Raw genomic sequence first — 7338 nt, 5'->3', positions numbered from 1 at the left:
TAGCTAATTTCTATCCGAAATAACCTATATATACACTACTTCATCTAGTATTATTTTTGTAACTTTCTTATTTGTCATTTTGCAGATTACCTTCACTTCACGGGAAGCTTGGTTGATGGAATGCTTGAAGCTGATTTCTTGTACCATGGGTTGTATTGAAACTATTGTAGTATATGAATATATGAAACTTTGTATGCACGTGGATGAAACTGGCGTAATATATGGTTTGGTACGGATGTAACTTGCATAATATGTATGCACTATGGATGAGAGTTATTTTAATATGGTTATGAGTACGGAAAGAAATTTATTTATGTCAAATATATATATATATTCTGATTATTGTTAAAAATGCTGGATATAACAAAAAATAAATAAAAAAGGGGTTGGTTCCCCTCTTTGCCGTCTGCCAACACATGGCAAAGGGGGGAAGGCACATGGCAAAGGGGGAATCTACCCCCTCTCTCTCCCCCTTTGCCGTCAGCCCCCACATGGCAAAGGGGGCAAGGCACATGGCAAAGGGGGAATCTACCCCCTCTCTCTCCCCTCTTTGCCATCTACCCCCACATGGCAAAGGGGGGAGGCACATGGCAAAGGGGGATTCTGCCCCCTCTGTCTCCCCTCTTTGCCGTCTGCCCCCTCATGGCAAAGGGGGGAAGGCAGACGGCAAAGGGGGAATCTACCCCTCTCTCTCTCCCCTCTTTGCCGTCTTCCCCCTCATGGCAAAGGGGGGAAGGCAGACGGCAAAGGGGGAATCTGCCCCTCTCTCTTTCCCCTCTTTGCGGTCAGCCCCCTCATGGCAAAGAGGGTATGGCAGACGGCAAAGAGAGGAGGCCTGCCGTTAACACTTAACGGGGACGTTGCAATATATGCCGTCCCATTTATTTTGCCGTCTGCCCCCTCATGGCAAAGATTCTTTGCCGTCCGCTTTGCAGAGGCAGACGGCAAAGAGCCTCTTCACCGGATTTTTTTACCGTCTACTTTGCCATGAGGGGGCAGACGGCAAAGCCTTTGCCGTCCGTGGTTGCCCCCTTTGCCGTCCGCCTTGGCAGACGGCAAATTTCTGGATTTCAGTAGTGATGCGGATACTGATGATCGAATCTCGGGCAAGTAACATACCGAAGGACAAAGGGAATGACATACGGGATTATATGAATCCTTGGCACTGAGGTTCAAACGATAAGATCTTGGTAGAATATGTAGGATCCAATATGGGCATCCAGGTCCTGCTATTGGATATTGACCGAGGAGTCTCTCGGGTCATGTCTACATAGTTCTCGAACCCGCAGGGTCTACACACTTAAGGTTCGATGTTGTTTTATACGTATTTGAGTTATATGGTTGGTTACCGAATGTTGTTCGGAGTCCCGGATGAGATCACGGACGTCACGAGGGTTTCCGGAATGGTCCGGATGTTGGAATTATGCCCTAGAGGCAATAATAAATGTATAGTTATTATTATAATTCCTGTATCAAGATAATAGTTTATTATCCATGCTATAATTGTATTGAATGAAGACTCATTTACATGTGTGGATACATAGACAAAACACCGTCCCTAGCATGCCTCTAGTTGGCTAGCCAGTTGATCGATGATAGTCAGTGTCTTCTGATTATGAACAAGGTGTTGTTGCTTGATAACTGGATCACGTCATTGGGAGAATCACGTGATGGACTAGACCCAAACTAATAGACGTAGCATGTTGATCATGTCATTTTGTTGCTACTGTTTTCTGCGTGTCAAGTATTTGTTCCTATGACCATGAGATCATATAACTCACTGACACCGGAGGAATACTTTGTGTGTATCAAACGTCGCAACGTAACTGCGTGACTATAAAGATGCTCTACAGGTATCTTCGAAGGTGTTCGTTGAGTTAGTATGGATCAAGACTGGGATTTGTCACTCCGTGTGACGGAGAGGTATCTCAGGGCACACTCGGTAATACAACATCACACACAAGCCTTGCAAGCAATGTGACTTAGTGTAAGTTGCGGGATCTTGTATTACGGAACGAGTAAAGAGACTTGCCGGTAAACGAGATTGAAATAGGTATGCGGATACTGACGATCGAATCTCGGGCAAGTAACATACCGAAGGACAAAGGGAATGACATACGGGATTATATGAATCCTTGGCACTGATATTCAAACGATAAGATCTTCGTAGAATATGTAGGATCCAATATGGGCATCCAGGTCCCGCTATTGGATATTGACCGAGGAGTCTCTCGGGTCATGTCTACATAGTTCTCGAACCCGCAGGGTGTGCACACTTAAGGTTCGACGTTGTTTTATGCGTATTTGAGTTATATGGTTGGTTACCGAATGTTGTTCGGAGTCTCGGATGAGATCACGAATGTCACGAGGGTTTCTGGAATGGTACGGAAACGAAGATTGATATATAGGATAACCTCATTTGATTACCGGAAGGTTTTCGAAGTTACCGGGAATGTACCGGGAATGACGAATGGGTTCCGGGAGTTCACCGGGGGGGGGGGGGAACCCACCCCGGGGAAGCCCATAGGCCTTGAGGGTGGTGCACCAGCCCTTAGTGGGCTGGTGGGACAGCCCAAAAGGGCCCTATGCGCATTGGAAGAAAAATTAAAGAGAAAAGAAAAAAAAGGAGGAGGTGGGAAAGGAAAGAAGGACTCCACCCACCAAGTAGGGCTCGGTTTGGGGGGGAGTCCTTCCCCCCTTTGGCTCGACCGACCCCCTTGGGGCTCCTTGAGCCCCAAGGCAAGGTCCCCCCCTCTCCCACATATATATACACATGTTTTTGGGCTGATTTGAGACGACTTTTCCACGGCAGCCCGACCACATACCTCCACGGTTTTTCCTCTAGATCGCGTTTCTGCGGAGCTCGGGCGGAGCCCTGCTGAGACGAGATCAGCACCAACCTCTGGAGCGCCATCACGCTGCCGGAGAACTCTTCTACCTCTCCGTCTCTCTTGCTGGATCAAGAAGACCGAGATCATCGTCGAGCTGTACGTGTTCTGAACGCGGAGGTGCCGTCCGTTCGGCACTAGATCGTGGGACTGATCGCGAGATAGTTCGCGGGGTGGATCGAGGGACGTGAGGACGTTCCACTACATCAACCGCGTTCACTAACGCTTCTGATGTACGGTCTACAAGGGTACGTAGATCACTCATCCCCTCTCGTAGATGGACATCACCATGATAGGTCTTCGTGCGCGTAGGAAATTTTTTGTTTCCCATGCGACGTTCCCCAACAGTGGCATCATGAGCTAGGTTCATGCGTAGATGTCTTCTCGAGTAGAACACAAAAGTTTTTGTGGGCGGTGATGTGCGTTTTGCTGCCCTCCTTAGTCTTTTTTGATTCCGCGGTATTGTTGGATTGAAGCGGCTTGGACCGACATTACTCGTACGCTTACGAGAGACTGGTTTCATCGCTACTAGTAACCCCGTTGCTCAAAGATGACTGGCAAGTGTCGGTTTCTCCAACTTTAGTTGAATCGGATTTGACCGAGGAGGTCCTTGGATGAGGTTAAATAGCAACTCATATATCTCCGTTGTGGTGTTTGCGCAAGTAAGATGCGATCCTACTAGATACCCTTGATCACCACGTAAAACATGCAACAACAAAATTAGAGGACGTCTAACTTGTTTTTGCAGGGTATGCTTGTGATGTGATATGGCCAACGATGTGATGTGATATATTGGATGTATGAGATGATCATGTTGTAATAGAAATATCGACTTGCACGTCGATGGTACGGCAACCGGCAGGAGCCATAGGGTTGTCTTTATACTAACGTTTGTGCTTGCAGATGCGTTTACTATTTTGCTAGGATGTAGCTTTAGTAGTAATAGCATGAGTAGCACGACAACCCCGATGGCAACACGTTGATGGATGATCATGGTGTGGCGCCGGTGACAAGAAGATCGTGCCGGTGCTTTGGTGATGGAGATCAAGAAGCACGTGATGATGGCCATATCATGTCACTTATGAATTGCATGTGATGTTAATCCTTTTATGCACCTTATTTTGCTTAGAACGACGGTAGCATTATAAGGTGATCTCTCACTAAAATTTCAAGACGAAATTGTGTTCTCCCCGACTGTGCACCGTTGCTACAGTTCGTCGTTTCGAGACACCACGTGATGATCGGGTGTGATAGACTCAACGTTCACATACAACGGGTGCAAAACAGTTGCGCACGCGGAACACTCGGGTTAAGCTTGACGAGCCTAGCATGTGCAGACATGGCCTCGGAACACATGAGACCGAAAGGTCGATCATGAATCATATAGATGATATGATTAGCATAGGGATGCTTACCACTGAAACTATACTCAACTCACGTGATGATCGGACTTGGGATAGTGTAAGTGGATCATGAACCACTCAAATGACTAGAGAGATGTACTTTTTGAGTGGGAGTTTAGCATATAATTTGATTAAGTTAAACTCTAATTATCTTGAACATAGTCTAAAGTCCACTTTGAATATATTTGTGTTGTAGATCATGGCTCACGCGACAGTCATCCTGAATTTTAATACGTTCCTAGAGAAAGCTAAGTTGAAAGATGATGGAAGCAACTTTGTAGACTGGGCTCGTAATCTTAAGCTAATCTTACAAGCTGGGAAGAAGGATTATGTCCTTAATGCTGCGCTAGGAGATGAGCCACCCGCTACGGCTGATCAGGATGTTAAAAACGCTTGGTTAGCACGTAAGGAGGACTACTCAATAGTTCAATGTGCAGTCTTGTATGGCTTAGAACCGGGACATCAACGTCGCTTTGAGCGTCATGGAGCATTTGAGATGTTCCAGGAGTTGGAGTTTATCTTTCAGAAGAACGCCCGGATCGAGAGGTATGAGACCTCCGATAAATTCTATGCTTGCAAGATGGAGGAGTACTCGTCTGTCAGTGAACATGTGCTCAAAATGTCTGGGTACTCAAACCGTCTAGCTGAGCTGGGGATTGAACTCCCGCAAGAGGCTATCACTGACAGAATCCTTCAATCACTGCCGCCAAGCTATAAAGGCTTTGTGTTGAACTACAACATGCAAGGGATGAACAAGTCTCCCGGCGAGTTGTTTGCGATGCTGAAAGTCGCAGAGTCTGAACTCCGTAAAGAGCATCAAGTGTTGATGGTGAATAAGACCACTAGTTTCAAGAGAAGCGGCAAAGGAGGGAAGGGTAATTCAAAGAAGAGCGGCAAGCCTGTTGCCAATCCGACAAAGAAACCCAAAGCTGGACCTAAGCCTGAAATGGAGTGTTACTATTGCAAGGGTATGGGTCACTGGAAGCGCAATTGCCCCAAGTATCTGGCACATAAGAAGGCGGCCAAAGAAAAATAAGGTATATTTGATATACATGTTATTGATGTGTACTTAACCGGCTCTCGTAGTAGTGCATGGGTATTCGATACCAGTTCTGTTGCTCATATTTGCAACTCGAAACAGGAACTGCGGAATAGACGAAGGCTGGCGAAAGATGAAGTGACGATGCGCGTAGGAAATGGTTCCAAGGTTGATGCAATCGCCGTCGGCACAGTTTCACTTCAGTTACCATCAGGATTAGTTATGAACTTGAATCATTGTTATTTAGTGCCTATGTTGAGCATGAACATTATATCTGGATCTTGTTTATTGCGAGACGGTTACTCTTTTAAGTCAGAGAATAATGGTTGTTCTATTTCTATGAGTAACATCTTTTATGGTCATGCACCCAATGTGAGAGGATTGTTCATATTGAATCTTGATAGCAATACACACATACATAACATTAAGACCAAAAGAGTTAGAGTTAACAATGATAGCGCCATATTTTTGTGGCACTGCCGCTTAGGTCATATTGGTGTAAAGCACATGAAGAAACTCCATGCCGATGGACTTTTGGAGTCACTTGACTTTGATTCACTTGACACGTGCGAACCATGCCTCATGGGCAAGATGACTAAAACTCCGTTCTCCGGAACAATGGAGCGTGCAGGCGACTTGTTGGAAATCATACATACCGATGTGTGTGGTCCGATAAGCGTAGAGGCATGTGGCGGATATCGTTATTTTCTCACCTTCACTGACGATTTGAGTAGATATGGTTATGTCTACTTAATGAAGCACAAGTCTGAAACATTTGAAAAGTTCAAGCAATTTCAGAGTGAAGTTGAAAATCATCATAACAAGAAGATCAAGTTCCTACGGTCTGATCGTGGGGGTGAATATCTGAGTTTCGAGTTTGGTGCTCACTTAAGACAATGTGGAATTGTTTCACAGTTGACACCGCCTGGAACACCACAGCGTAATGGTGTGTCCGAACGTCGTAATCATACTTTATTAGAGATGGTGCGATCTATGATGTCTCTTACCGATTTGCCGTTATCGTTTTGGGGTTATGCATTAGAAACAGCTACATTCACTTTAAATAGGGCACCATCAAAATCCGTTGAGACGACATCATACGAACTGTGGTATGGCAAAAGGCCAAAGTTTTCATTTCTTAAAGTTTGGGGATGTGATGCTTATGTCAAAAAGCTTCAGCCTGAAAAGCTGGAACCCAAAGCGGAAAAGTGTATCTTCATAGGTTACCCAAAAGAGACAGTTGGGTACACCTTCTATCTCAAAACCGAGGGCAAAGTGTTTGTTGCTAAAAACGGAGCTTTTCTCGAGAAGGAGTTTCTTTCGAGAGAATTGAGTGGGAGGAAGATAGAACTTGACGAGGTTGTCGAAACTCTCATCCCTCTGGATGGTGGCGCAGGGCAAGGGGAAACCTCTGTCGTTGCCACGCCGGTTGAGGAGGAAGTTAATGATGATCGTCATGAAACTCCGGTTCAAGTTTCTGTCGAACCACGCAGGTCGACGAGACCACGTGCTGCTCCAGAGTGGTACGGTAATCCCGTCTTATCAATCATGTTGTTGGACAACAATGAACCTGCAAATTATGAAGAAGCAATGGTGGGCCCAGATTCCAACAAATGGCTAGAAGCCATGAAGTCCGAGATAGGATCCATGTATGAGAACAAAGTGTGGACTTTTGAGGTACTGCCTGAGGGCCGCAAGGCTATTCAGAACAAATGGATCTTTAAGAGGAAGACGGACGCTGACGGCAATGTGACCGTTTATAAAGCTCGACTTGTGGCAAAGGGTTTTTCACAAGTTCAAGGAGTTGACTACGATGAGACATTCTCACCCGTAGCGATGCTTAAGTCCGTCAGAATCATGTTAGCAATAGCTGCATTTTTCGATTATGAAATCTGGCAGATGGATGTCAAAACGGCGTTCCTTAACGGTTTCCTTAAGGAAGAATTGTATATGATGCAACCCGAAGGTTTTGTCGATCCTAAGAATGCTAACAAGGTGTGCAAGCTCC

The sequence above is a fragment of the Hordeum vulgare genome, chromosome 4H (genome assembly GCF_904849725.1).
Source record: "Hordeum vulgare subsp. vulgare chromosome 4H, MorexV3_pseudomolecules_assembly, whole genome shotgun sequence".
NCBI lineage: Eukaryota > Viridiplantae > Streptophyta > Magnoliopsida > Poales > Poaceae > Hordeum > Hordeum vulgare.
This window is presented reverse-complemented; position numbering follows the sequence as displayed.